The 13,367-nt window shown below is 42.4% G+C and overlaps 3 non-coding genes across 3 annotated transcripts; all 3 read left to right on the top strand.

Annotated features, from left to right (window-relative positions):
* The first annotated feature begins 2,204 nt into the window (after positions 1-2,204).
* Positions 2,205-2,277, top strand: trnag-acc (transfer RNA glycine (anticodon ACC)). Its single transcript has one exon. It is a non-coding gene; the product is annotated as a tRNA-Gly (tRNA).
* A 1,603-nt stretch (positions 2,278-3,880) lies between these two features.
* trnav-cac (transfer RNA valine (anticodon CAC)) lies at positions 3,881-3,953 on the top strand. Its single transcript has one exon. It is a non-coding gene; the product is annotated as a tRNA-Val (tRNA).
* Positions 3,954-5,581: 1,628 nt separating this feature from the next.
* On the top strand, positions 5,582-5,654 carry trnav-cac (transfer RNA valine (anticodon CAC)). The gene has a single exon. It is a non-coding gene; the product is annotated as a tRNA-Val (tRNA).
* Positions 5,655-13,367: the final 7,713 nt, after the last annotated feature.

The raw sequence follows: 13,367 nt of genomic DNA, 5'->3' as shown, positions 1-13,367 counted from the left end.
CGAGGGGCCGAATGGTCTACTCCTGTTCCTATTTTTTATGCTCTTATGACAGTTTAAAAGTGGCAAGTTCCACTCAAGCCCCTGTACCAACAGAACTGCTCAGAGTCACAGAATTAGAATAGTCACTTCCTGGAGGACTGATAGCATCGGGTCCACATCCGATGAGATCCAGTTGAGAATGGTCTAATTCATAAGATTACAGGAGGGAAATTAAGGAACTGCACCTGAAATTATCCAAGTCACAGTGAAGATTTATTTTCCTGTGTTACTTGTGTGGCTTGTTCAATGAAATGTTTGTCCCGGGTAACGGAGGGGAAGGATTGAGAGTTTTCAGTGTGGGACAGAACTGAGAGCAGAGAGAACTGATTGATACAGAATGGCATCATCATCCCTTTTGTGCTTTTTTCATTCATTCATAGGATGTAGGCAGTACTGGCTGGGCCAACATTATATTGGCTATTCCTAATTGCTCTTGAGAACCGAGTGGTTTGCTCAGCCATTTCAGAGTCAACCACATTATTGTGCATCTAGATTCACATGTAGGCCTGACTAGGTAAGGACAGCAGATTTCCTGAAGGACATTCGCGAATCGATGGGTTTTTAATGACAATTGATGGTTTCATCATTTAGACTTTTAATTCAAATTTCACCACCTGCCATGGTGGGATTCAAACACTACCCTGGGCCTTTGGAGTACTAGTCCAGTGAAAATACCAGTCCGCTGCTCCCTCCATCTCTCTTGCTCCTACCAACTTATCACATACCTTCCCTTTTGTTCTTTCCTCCTCTCCTCTGTATCTGTTTCAAACCTGTTACATCTCTAGCATTTACCAGTTTTGATGTAGCATAGTGGTATTTTCACTGGACTGGTATTCCAGAGACCTAGGGTAATGCTCTGGTGGTCCAACCATAGCAGATGGTGAAATTTTAATTCAACAAAAATCTGGAATTAAAAGTCTACAAAACCCCATCTGGTTCACTCGTGACCTTTAGGGAAGGAAATCCGCTGTCCTTACCTGGACTAGCCTACATGTGGCTGACTCTTAACTGCCCCCTGAAAAAATGGGCAATTTAAGGATGCTGGCTTAGCCAGTGATGCCCACATCCCATGAACGAATAAGAAAAAAACCATTAACTCTGTTTCTCTCTCTGCCTGCTATTTCCAGCTTTTCCTGATTGAAAAGGCAGGAATCACTCTGTAAAAAGAACAAAAGGGAAGATCTGTGATAGAGAGTGAGGCAGGATGGATTAACTGACACAAGAATGATGGACAGGGCAGCACGGAGCTGGTGATGGTGGACCCGGGTGGTTCGGAGTCAATGCTTTCTCCACCACGGCCTGGGCTCGATGGCCGGTGACCAAACGTTAACCAAACAAACCATTTTGTGTGAGAAACCTGTCGGCAGTGTCAGCGAACTGAAGGGCAGTAACGGGTAAAGAAATGATCATCAGTGATTTTGAAGGCTTGCTTGTCAGCTTCCCTGGTCAGTCCAACTATTGGAATCCTCCAAACATTCTGGTAGCTCAGCACTACCCTGTTTGCGATACAAATATTTATCCTCTGTAAGATTCCGGTCCAGGAACAAAATTATTTCAAACCAAATGAATTAAACAAACAATTGAAGCACGTGATCTTGGCAGGGCCCTGTTAAACTCCGGATCAAACATTTTCCTCTGTAATATCGCACCCTCGATTGAAGGGCTGTGGAGCAAAAGTAATAAGATTGTAAAAATACTAAGGTTGAAAAAGTAACACTTTCGCAAATTCGATGAGATCAATTGTATAATTACATCATGTTCATCTGGCGAAGTATATTAGGAACCCAAGTCCAAATCGTCGTGTGAACCTTGTGAATTAAAGCAAACCAGGCATGGATTCTGCAGAAACGACTTTTTCAAAAGGGAATTCAGCAATTTAAATGAAAGGGAGGGAAAAACGGGTTCATTAAGAGAGAGAAGCAAATTGCGATTAATTAGTGTTCTCGTTTAAAAAGGGCCCTCGGATCGGATGTTGGAAGGGCCTTTTAAGCCTTTTGGATGAATACATGGTGCTAGGCCATTTTATGATGACATTGTTACATCAGTCTCGCTGCAGCGTTCCTGAGAATCGCAGCTGTATTTCATTTCTCCGCAACAGAGACTCAGATTGCTGCAGCGTTACAGCGCAGTTTAGCATGCCAGGCAGGCTCGGTTATACCACGGCAGTTTCTGTAGTGTAGAGGTTATCACGTTCGCCTACCACGCGAAAGGTCCCCGGTTCGAAACCGGGTAGAAACATTATGAAAACTTACTCATTAAATTGTGAGAATAATTTGCATCGTTAAAGCTGACCTGAATCTCCAATGTTGCAGGCATAATGCATTTGCTCTCACCGAGGTCATAAAACACGTGCAGCAAAATCAGAATACCCGCAATAACTCAGCAGGCCGGGCAGCATCTGCGGAGAGGAACACAGTTAATAAAAAGAAAAGAGGTGCAATATAAAAGATATATGCGATTTTATATTTCACCTCTTTTCTATTTTATCTTAGTTCTGTTGAAGAGTCATACGGACTCGAAACGTTAACTATGTTCCTCTCCGCAGATGCTGCCAGGCCTGCTGAGTTTTTCCAGGTATTTTTATTTTTGTTTTGGATTTCCAGCACCCGCAGTTTTTTGCTTTTATCTGCAGCAAAATCAGTACGTCTTTCGATGCAGCTTAACAGTTACTCACCATGTCAAAGGTGTCTCATTGTAAGGTGTGCTCACAAAGACAAAGAGTGATCAGATCTAATTAACGCATCATTCTCAAGCCTGTTCCCAATAAAATTCTCGGATTTTGTTTAATTTCAAATGAGCACCATGTGATTTGCATTCCCTGTTGACTGACATTCTTTCGTCTATCAGTCATGTTTGCAATTCGGGGCTGGTGTATATTTCAGAGAGTCTCAATTCAGACGAAGGCATCAATAACGGATAAAATATGAATATTAAATATAGAATAACGGAACAAATACTGAGTTTCTTTAATTTCGTCTTCCAAGGATGAGAAGGATGTTCCTAATGATTGAGCAGAAAGCATTGCACCCGGAGACATTTGCTGGACGGACACGTCTACATTTTGAAATTCAAAACAAGCTGAGGCACCAGGGTGAAATCAACAGTTGCTTCCCTGCAACAAGTGACATGGACCCTCAGTCCAACCATTGGAAACCTCCAAACACCCTGGTAGCTCAGCACTGCCCTGTTTGTTACACAAATATTTATTCTCTGTTAGATTCCGGTCCAGGAACAAAATTATTTCAAACCAAATGACGTAAACGAATAATTGAAGCCTGCGATCTTGGCAGGGCTCTGTTAAACTCCGGAACAAACATTTTCCTCTGTAATATCGCAACCTCGGTTGAAAGGGTATGGAGCAAAAGTAACAAGATTGTAAAAATAGAAAGGTTAAAAATAATACTTTCGCAAATTCGATATGAGATCAATTGCATCATGTTCATCTGGTAAAATATATTAGGAACCCAAGTCCAAATCGTCATGTGAACCTTGTGAATTAAGGCAAACCAAGCATGGATTCTGCAGAAACGACTTTTTCAAAAGAGAATTGAGTAACTTAATGAAAGGGAGAAGAAATAGATCATTTAGAGAGAGAAGCAAATTTTGATGAATTAGTTTTCTCGTTTCAAAAGGGACCTGAGTTCGGATGTTGGGAGGGCCTCTTTTGCCATTGTTTGGATAAATGGTGCTCGGCCATTTTATGATTACATTGTTACATCAGTCTCGCTGCAGCGTTCCTGAGAATAGCAGCTGTATTCCATTTCTCCGCAATATAGATTCAGATTGCTGCTGAGTTACAGCGCAGTTTAGCATTCCAGACAGGATCATTAAAGCCGTGGCAGTTTCTGTAGTGTAGTGGTTATCACGTTCGCCTCACACGCGAAAGGTCCCCGGTTCGAAACCGGGTAGAAACATTATGAAAACTTACTCATTAAATTGTGAGGATAATTTGCATCGTTAAAGCTTACCTGAATCTCCACTGTTGCAGGCATAATGCATTTGCTCTCACCGAGGTCATAAAACGCGTGCAGCAAAATCAAAATACCTGCAAAAACTCAGCAGGTCTTGCAGCATCTGCGGAGAGGAACACAGTTAATAAATAGAAAAGAGGTGAAATATATAAGAGAGATGCGATTTTATATTTCACCTCTTCTATTTTTACTTAGTTCTGTTGAAGAGTCATACGGACTCGAAACTGTGTTCCTCTCCGCAGATGCTGCCAGACCTGCTGAGTTTTTCCAGGTATTTTTATTTTTGTTTTGGATTTTCAGCACCCGCATTTGTTTGCTTTTATCTGCAGCAAAATCAGTACGTATTTCGATGCAGCTTAACACAGTTACTCACCATGTCAAATATGTCTCATTGTAACGTGTGCTCACAAAGACAGACAAAGAGTGATCAGATCTAATTAACGCATCATTCTCAAGCATCATTCTGTTCCCAGTAAAATTCTTGGATTCTGTTTAAAAGCTAACTGCGCTCAATTTCAAATGAGCACCATATGATTTGCATTACCTGTTGACTGACATTCTTTCGTCTATCAGTCATGTTTGCAATTCGGGGCTGGTGTATATTTCAGAGAGTCTCAATTCAGACGAAGGCATCAATAACAGTTAAAATATGAATATTAAATATAGAATAACGGAACAAATAATGAGTTTCTTTAATTTCGTCTTCCAAGGATGAGAAGGATGTTCCTAATGATTGAGCAGAAAGCATTGCACCCGGAGACATTTGCTGGACGGACACGTCTACATTTTGAAATTCAAAACAAGCTGAGGCACCAGGGTGAAATCAACAGTTGCTTCCCTTCAACAAGTGACATGGATTGTCCAACGATTGAAAACCTCCAAACACCCTGGTAGCTCAGCACTGCCCTGTTTGTTCCACAAATATTTGTCCTCTGTTAGATTCCAGTCCAGGAACAAAATTATTTCAAACCAAATGAAGTAAACGAACAATTGAAGCCTGCGATCTTGGCAGGGCCCTGTTAAACTCCGGAACAAACATTTTCCTCTGTAATATCGCACCCTCGGTTGAAGGGGTATGGAGCAAAAGTAACAAGATTGTAAAAATAGAAAGGTTAAAAATAACACTTTCGTAAATTCGATATGAGATCAATTGCATAATTACGTCATGTTCATCTGGTAAAGTATATTAGGAACCCAAGTCCAAATCGTCATGTGAACCTTGTGAATTAAGGCAAACCAGGCATGGATTCTGCAGAAACGACTTTTTCAAAAGAGAATTGAGTAACTTAATGAAAGGGAGAAGAAATAGATCATTTAGAGAGAGAAGCAAATTGTGATGAATTAGTTTTCTCGTTTCAAAAGGGACGTGAGATCGGATGTTGGGAGGGCCTCTTTTGCCATTGTTTGGATACATGGTGCTAGGCCATTTTCTGATTACATTGTTACATCAGTCTCGCTGCAGCGTTCCTGAGAACAGCAGCTGTATTCCATTTCTCCGCAATACAGATCCAGATTGCTGCTGAGTTACAGCGCAGTTTAGCATTCCGGACAGGATCATTCAATCCGTGGCAGTTTCTGTAGTGTAGTGGTTATCACGTTCGCCTCACACGCGAAAAGTCCCCGGTTCGAAACCAGGCAGAAACATTATGAAAACTTACTCGTTAAATATTGAGGATAATTTGCGTCGTTGAAGCTTACCTGAATCTCTCATGTTGCAGGCAATATTGCATTTGCTCTCACCGAGGTCACAAAATGAATGCAGCAAAATCAGCACGTGCTGAGATTCCATGACACACTTGAGTGGATAGATGTTCGTATTTCACTGCGCTCACATATTAGCAGCTCGTTTAGTCAACAAGATAAATCAAAGGATCTTTCGATGCAGCTTAAGAAAGTTACTCACCATGTCAAAAGTGTCTCAGTGTGATGTGTGCTCATAAAGACAGACAAAGAGGGATCAGATCTAATTAACGCATCATTCTCAAGCCTGTTCCCTGTAAAATTCTTTGATTTTGTTGAAATGCTGACTGTTGTGCTACATCTCAAATCAGACCCATATCAAATGCATTACCTGGTGACTTACATTCTTTTGTTTGCCAGTCATGTTTGCAATTCGATGTTGTCTATTTCAGAGAGCCTCAAGTCAACCAAGGGCATCAATATCAAATACATTAATACTGAATGGTGAATAAGGTAAAAAATTGCTGAGAAAAGTTTGTTGAATTTCTTCTGCTCAGGAGGAGAAGTGTGTTCATAATAATTGAGCAGAAAGCATTGCTGCCTAAGACATTTGCTGGACCGAGCCTTCTGCATTTTGAAATTCAAACAAACTGAGGCACCAGGTGGAAACCAAGAGTTGTCTTCCTGTAACAAATGACATGACCACTCAGTCTAACCATTGGAATCCTCCAAACATTCTGGTATATCAACACTTTTTCCTAAACAGATATGTATTCTGTAAGATTACCTTCCCAGAACAAATGCATTTTAAACCAAACGAACGAAACAAACTATGCCAGCCTTTGATCTTGGCAGGTCTCTGTTGAACTGTAACAATGATTTCCCACTGTGATATAACACCCTCGATTAGCCGTTTGTGGAGCAAATGTAATTAGATTGTATAGATCAACTCAAAAATAATGAGATGTTTGATCAGAAAAATAAGCACTTTTGTCAATTCTATATGAAATCAATAGAAAAAGTAAATAATGTTCATATGCATAGCTATGTAAGACGCACTAGTCTAAATCTTCATGGCATTGGGTGAGGGAAACAGTGTTAATTAAGGTAAACTAGGCATGGAATCTGCAGAATCTCCTTTTTCAAAAGGGAATTGTGCAATTAATTGATATTCAGAATAATAACAGGTTTACTAAAAGAGGGAAGGAAACTGAGATTAATTCGTTTGCTCTTAAAAAAGCTGATCGAGACAGGATTATGGAAGGGCCCCGTATGCCATTGAATAGATACATGGTGCTTTGCCGTTTTATGATTACATTGTTATATGAATCTTTCTGCAGCCTCCCTGATAATACCAGCTGAATTCCATTTCACCGAAACAGAGACCCAGAGTGCTGCTGCATGACAGCATGGCTTAACATTCCGGATAGGCCCTGGTCAGTCGGACAGCTCACCCTTCATTCTCCCCTGATTCCGTTTCCTAAAGAGTTTGTAATTATTCATAGAACTGGAGACTGGGTTTCCTGTTTTGGTTCCTCCTCTATTTTTCCACCTGCCAACGAACAACACTTTCCAAAATCTCGTCACAATGTTCCGCCTTGCACCATGTTCAGGGGTGAACACATTTAGTTTTGTGGAGAGACTTTAAAAGCTGGGATCGTTTTCTTTAGATCAAAGCAGGTTAAACCGAGTTTTCATGGTGTTGTTTAAAATTATTGGGCTGAGGAAGGGATCGGCGGCGGATGGTTTGATAGAGCAGTTAGGGAGAAACTGTTTCCACTCTCGAGGGTCAGTCACCAGAGGACTGGGGTTTATGATAATTAAATAAAGACAGGCTTGAATTTACATAGCACCTTTCCCGACCAGCGGACGTCTCAAATCACTTTCCAGTCAATGAAGGACATTGTGAAGTGTCGTCATTGTGGCAATGTCGGAAACACGGCTGCCAATCACCGCTCAGCAAACTCCCACAAACATTAACGTCATAATGAGCGGAGAATGTGTCTTTGTGACGTTGATTGAGGGATAAACATTGACCAGGAAGCGGGGAGAACTCCCCTGCTCTTCTTTCAAATAGGTTCATGGCATCTTTTACATTCTGGCGCCTACATCCCGTTCATGTCTCTTTTTTCCGTACTGAATATGAAAGGAGGGATGTCACCAGACCTGCACCGAGTCGTGGCTTCCTCGGTTCCTTGGTAGTTTTTCCTCTTCCTCTATTCTGAAGACCGATACAAAGTGATTCTGTGGCATATCTGCCATTTCCTCGGTTTCAATTACAGTATCGCTTGTCTTGCTAGTCTTTAGGAGCACTCATTGCTATTAGCCATCTTTGAGACGGAGAGTAATTATGTTAATCTGCATCTGTAAACAAACTGCTAATACGTCTACCGAGTGACAGTTGAAAATGATTCATAACCTTTACTGTTTCGTGTATCATGAAATGTGCTTCTTTTTCGTTTGTGGGATGTTTTTCAGCGCATCTGGAAGAGCAATTGCCACGTGGCTGTAAGATACTGTATTTAATATTTAACAACACAAGTGAATTATCGAACTTCTCTTCACATTTAAATGTGCAGTTTTTGATAGTGTTTCTGCCCAATTTCAAAACGGGGTCTTTTTGTGTGTTTGGCGAACGTGATAAGCACCACACGACAGAATCACTGTGCTGCCGAAACCCAATGGACCTGTCCACAATGTTAACCTGCGTGGTCATGCAGCAGCACTTTGGGTCTTTGTTTGGAAGAAATGGAATTCAGCTGCTACAATCAGTAATTCTGGAATCAGACTGACTTAGCAATGTCGTCATAAAATGACACAGCACATTAGGAGACAATTCGGCCCATCGTGTCTATGTCAGTTTTTTTACAAAGAGCTTTCCAATTCGCCCTAATTTCCTTCTCTTTTTCCATAACCCTGATTTTTCTTCCCTTTCAGTTCCCTTTTGAAAACTCTGAGTGAAGAGAAACAATATTGAAAGAGGTGCAGGAGTTTCTGCAGTGTCCATGCGCACTGTGTAATCATTAACAAAGTTTCCCAGACCCAAAGACATCAAGGGTTGGACTTTAGATTCCGATATAATTTTTGAACCAAAAATGTATTTATGCAACTGATTTCATACCGAACTTTCCAATGAGATTGTTTCAGATCAAGCATGTCCTCGTTTTTCTCAGTCGCTCTATACAATCTAATTTCCCTTGCTGTACAAACTGTTACAGAGACTGTTTTAGAAAAGAGGGAAAGGTTTGCTGCAGCTACACAAAGCCCTGGTTAGGTCACACCTGGAGGACTGTGGATAGTTCTGGGAACGGCACCTTATAAAGGATCAGTATTTGCCTTGAAAGTTTCAGAGGAGCCGCATTGATTTTGTTGGTGGGTTTGGAAATTGAAAGTTGTCCCTCCGCAGCTTGTGGCACTATTTCCCCTCACTGTTCACTTCATGTTCATGTGGAACACACTCGATGCTGTTATTGGCTGAACAAGTCTTCTGTGTTTTAACTAAACAGGCTGTTATTCGGCGCTCCCGCTCCTGCCGCCCGGGGTTAGCCCTCATCAGGGAATGTTGTTTTCTTGTTGCTGTGTGAACTGTCACAATGAACTGATCCCGGAGTCTCTTTCCCCCGGGATCGACAAAACCCGTCACGTCTCTTCTTCTTTCATTCTCACTCTTTCATTCCCAGTTTGAGTCGGTTCTCCTTTCGGGTTCTTCAACAAATCCATTTGGACGGACAAGTGGCAGCTGAAATTTAATGTACGGAAGTGTGAAGTGATTCATTTTCGTCGGAGAGGAGAGGAAACAGAAAATAAAGGTTACAATTTTAAAGGGGCTTCTATGTTGCACAGCGAGTGGTTCGGATCTGGAATATATCAATTCGGTTCAGTTCCACGAGGGGGTGGACGCATTTTACCATCGCAAACTTCATTCACATTAGTTGTGTAGCTTCATATTAAAAAGGTTCAGGGAGAAAAAGCAGGTTGGGAAGATGCAAGAGGAGATTGTTTCTTTCTGTATGTTTTTACATTGGAGGCCGTTCAGTTACTGAGCGTTACAAAGTGGACGGCGTTTGAAATTTCCAGTCAAGGCAATGACAATTTTAGACGTCGCAGTGGCCGAGCGGTCTAAGGCGCTGGATTTAAGTTTCAGACTCTATGGAGGCGTGGCTTGAAATCCCATCGCTGCCAGAGTTTCAGACTGTCCGTATTTTGAATCAATTTTGCCACACCCTTCAGTCATTGAGTTGGAAAGGGCTGCAGCACAGAGAAAGGCCCTTCGTCCCATCGAGTCTGCGCCGGTCAAACAAATACCTAACTATTCTAATCCCATTTTCCAGCACTAGGCCCATAGCCTTGTATACCATGGCATCGCAAGTGCACATCCAAATACTTCTTAAATGTTATGAGGGTTTCTGCCTCTACCACCCTTTCAGGCAGTGAGTTCCAGATTCCCACCACCCTCTGGGTGAGAAAATTCATCTTCGCATCCCCTCTAAACTTCCTACCCTTTACCTTAAAATCCGTCCACCAAGGGGAAAAGTTCGTTCCTGTGTGCCCTATTATGCCCCTCATAATTTTATGCACCTCAATCATGTCCCCCCTGTGTGCGCTCGGTGTGCAGTGCTCCATTCTGGCGGAAAGATCGAGGAGAGGTAGCAGAAATTGCAGGACAGCCAGGAATAGATGGGGCTGCATTTCTTCGTTCCCTTCTGTAACCCCTCTGTCGTTTTATGTACAGAACATTAAAAGGTACATGGCGACGATGTACGGAACTGACTTGCTTATGTAATGGGTTTGAAACGCTTTAGAGTGAAAATCCGACATTTTGAACCTGCAATCTACATTTATTAGTTTACATTTCTCACTGTTCCTGTTTTAAGAATGAGTTACAGAACTTATTATCTATTAAATGGACTAAAATACCTTTCAAACGCTTCCCGGTATTTTTCATTTACGTTCATCTGTTGGCATACACCAAATTTGCAGTTGCAAATGGAACAAAAACGGAGCCAATTTGGTGACATCCCTGCTTTCTGGATGTTTGTCTCTCCTTAGGCCGCTGTCTCTATCGGTGTCTATGTCTGTGTGTGTTCCTCTGCGTGTGTCAATGTGATTCAGTTCCCCGAGGGGGATGAATGCATTTTTACCATCATAAACTTTACTCACTTTCGTTGTGCATCTTCATAGTACATGGCACAGAAAATAACAGTAGGTTTAAAAGTTGGAAGAGGGCCTTAACCTTTCTGGCGCTGTTGGCGTAACCCGTGGTTAAAATAGTGGACTTATCAAACCAGATGCTGTGAGTTCGATCCCTGCTGGTGCCTATGGATAAAGTTTAGCTGATTGAAGCGGTGGAAATGTAAACTGTGGGGAGGAGTATCTCGGCTGTGAAGAGATTTAGACACGTCAGGGTAACAAGGATAGGACATGGGAGAATACTTTCCAGATGTGCAAAGCTATTAAGAAGGTCTGACAGAAATTGAAAAAAATGCTGAACTATTTAGGCACAACAAGTAATTAGGAAAGCTAATAGAACGCTATCATTTGCTGTGAGGGGAATTGAAGTAAGAAGGTTATACTTCAGTTGTATAGGACAGTGATATCAGGAGTACAGTGTAGAGTACTGGCCTCCTTATTTAAGGAAAATGTAAATGCGTTAGAAGCAGTTCAGAGAAGGCTTACTGAGCTAATACCAAGAATGGGCGGCTTGTCTTATGAGGAAAGGTGGCAGGCAAGGCCTGCATCCGCTGGAGTTTAGAAGGTTAAGAGGCGACTTGATCGAAATCTTTCAGATCCTGAGGGGTCTTGACAGGGTGGATGTGGAGAGGATCTTTCGTCTTGTTGGAAAATTTAGAACTAGGGGTCACTTTAAAAGTAAGGGGTCGCTCATTTAAGACAGAGATGAGAGAAGTTTTTTCTCAGACAGTCGTGAGTACTTGTAACTCTCTCCTTCAAAAGGCAGTGGAAGCAGAGTCTTTGAATATTTTTAAGGCACAGCTAGATTGATTCTTGATCAACAAGGGGGTGAAAGGTGATCGGGGTAAGCAGCAGGTTTCAATCAGATCAGCCGTGATCTTGTTGAATGGCGGAGAAGGCTTGAAGGGCCGAGTATCCTACTCCTGCTCCGAGTTCATATGTTCACATGTTCTTTGAGTCCAGACTGCTTTCCGGCTCAGTGCCCAAATGCGAAAAAGTCAAGGATGATTGAAATTTTCACTGAGCAACATGTAAACTGACAGTGGATTCACTCGGTGCGATGGTGTGTTCCAGTTCTATATGTGCAATCATAGAATCAATTTCTATTTGTTGTTTTGAACCCAATATTTCTATTGGGCTGGATGTTATGCACATGTTTGATATGATTTATCCCATTTACAAAAATAAATATTGGAAAACTATTTGTGTGGGAGGTTACTGGATAAAAGCAGGCCTGGAAATGGAGCAGAGGAAGAGGATCCCTGGAGTGATGTTCAGTCAGTTCAGGAGGATGGTATCAGAGGGAATGGAGTAGGGAGAGAGGATCCCTGGGGTGATCTTCAGTGAGTTCAGGAGGATGGTTTCAGAGTGACTGGAGAAGGGAGAGAGTATCCCTAGGGTGATGTTCAGTGAGTTCAGAAGAAAGGTATGAGAGGAAATGGAGCAGGGAGAGAGGATCTCTGGGGTGATGTTCCGTGAATTCATTTGCTGTTGCGCCTGGCAGGCCGCAGGGCCTGGGAATTTCCACGATTTGTGCTCCCTGGTGTTCCTAATAAGCCCCAAACTGTGGTAATAATTTGCAGGATTACTGCTCGATAATGTGTTTGTGTCAGATCGGCCCTAGTCTCCAGGAATCTCCCATGGTTTGTGTCAATGGTTCAGTCTGCGGTATTTGTGTATTTTTTGTTATTCATTTATGCGATGTGGGCGTGGCTCTCTGGGCCAGCATTTATTGCCCATCCCTAATTGCATTGAGAAGGTGGATTGTGACGTCTCTGCCTTGTGAGTGTTTAATTGGACAAGGTGGAGAGAGTCCAGGCGAATGCTCTGGGCGCATGGGTTCAAATCCCAACATGGCAGCTGCTGGAATGTGACTTCAATTATTAAAACCTGGGATTGAAAACTAGCCTCAGTAATGGTGACCATGACAACTATCACCGATTGTCGTAAAAACCCGTCTGCTGCACGAATGTCCTTTAGTGAAGGGAATCTGCCATCCTTACCCAGCCTGGTCGACATGTGATTCCAGGTCGACAGCAACCTGACTGACACTTAACTGCCCTCTGAAATGGCCTTGGAAGCCTGGCTGTTCTGGGCGGCCTTGCCAGCGACACCCACACCTCATGAAAGGATAAAGAGATAAAAAAAACTTTTATTCCCTATCTAACCCCTGCTGCACCGACCCTGGGAGTGTTAGATGGGACAGTGTAAAGGAAACTTTCGTCCTCCATATACTGTCCTGTATGGGCCTCTGATGAAGCAGATCCCTGCTGTTTACAATTACCTGACATGTGACTGTGACAGGCCTGAGTATGAGTGAAATCACCGAGGTTCCCCTCGCTGTGCAATCATCCTGGCTCTGAAGTTTGCCATAAAAAGGTAGAGGTAAAGGTGTAGTAACACCGATGGGTCGCTGGATGGCGCAGTGACTCTTTCACTGAAGGACCTTGGGCTCTGAAGAAGAGTCATGAGGACTCGAAACGTTAA

The sequence above is a fragment of the Cetorhinus maximus genome, chromosome 23 (assembly GCF_964194155.1).
Source record: "Cetorhinus maximus chromosome 23, sCetMax3.hap1.1, whole genome shotgun sequence".
Classification (NCBI taxonomy): domain Eukaryota; kingdom Metazoa; phylum Chordata; class Chondrichthyes; order Lamniformes; family Cetorhinidae; genus Cetorhinus; species Cetorhinus maximus.
The sequence above is the reverse complement of the archived record's forward strand: the minus strand, read 5'-3'. Positions and strand labels throughout refer to the sequence as shown.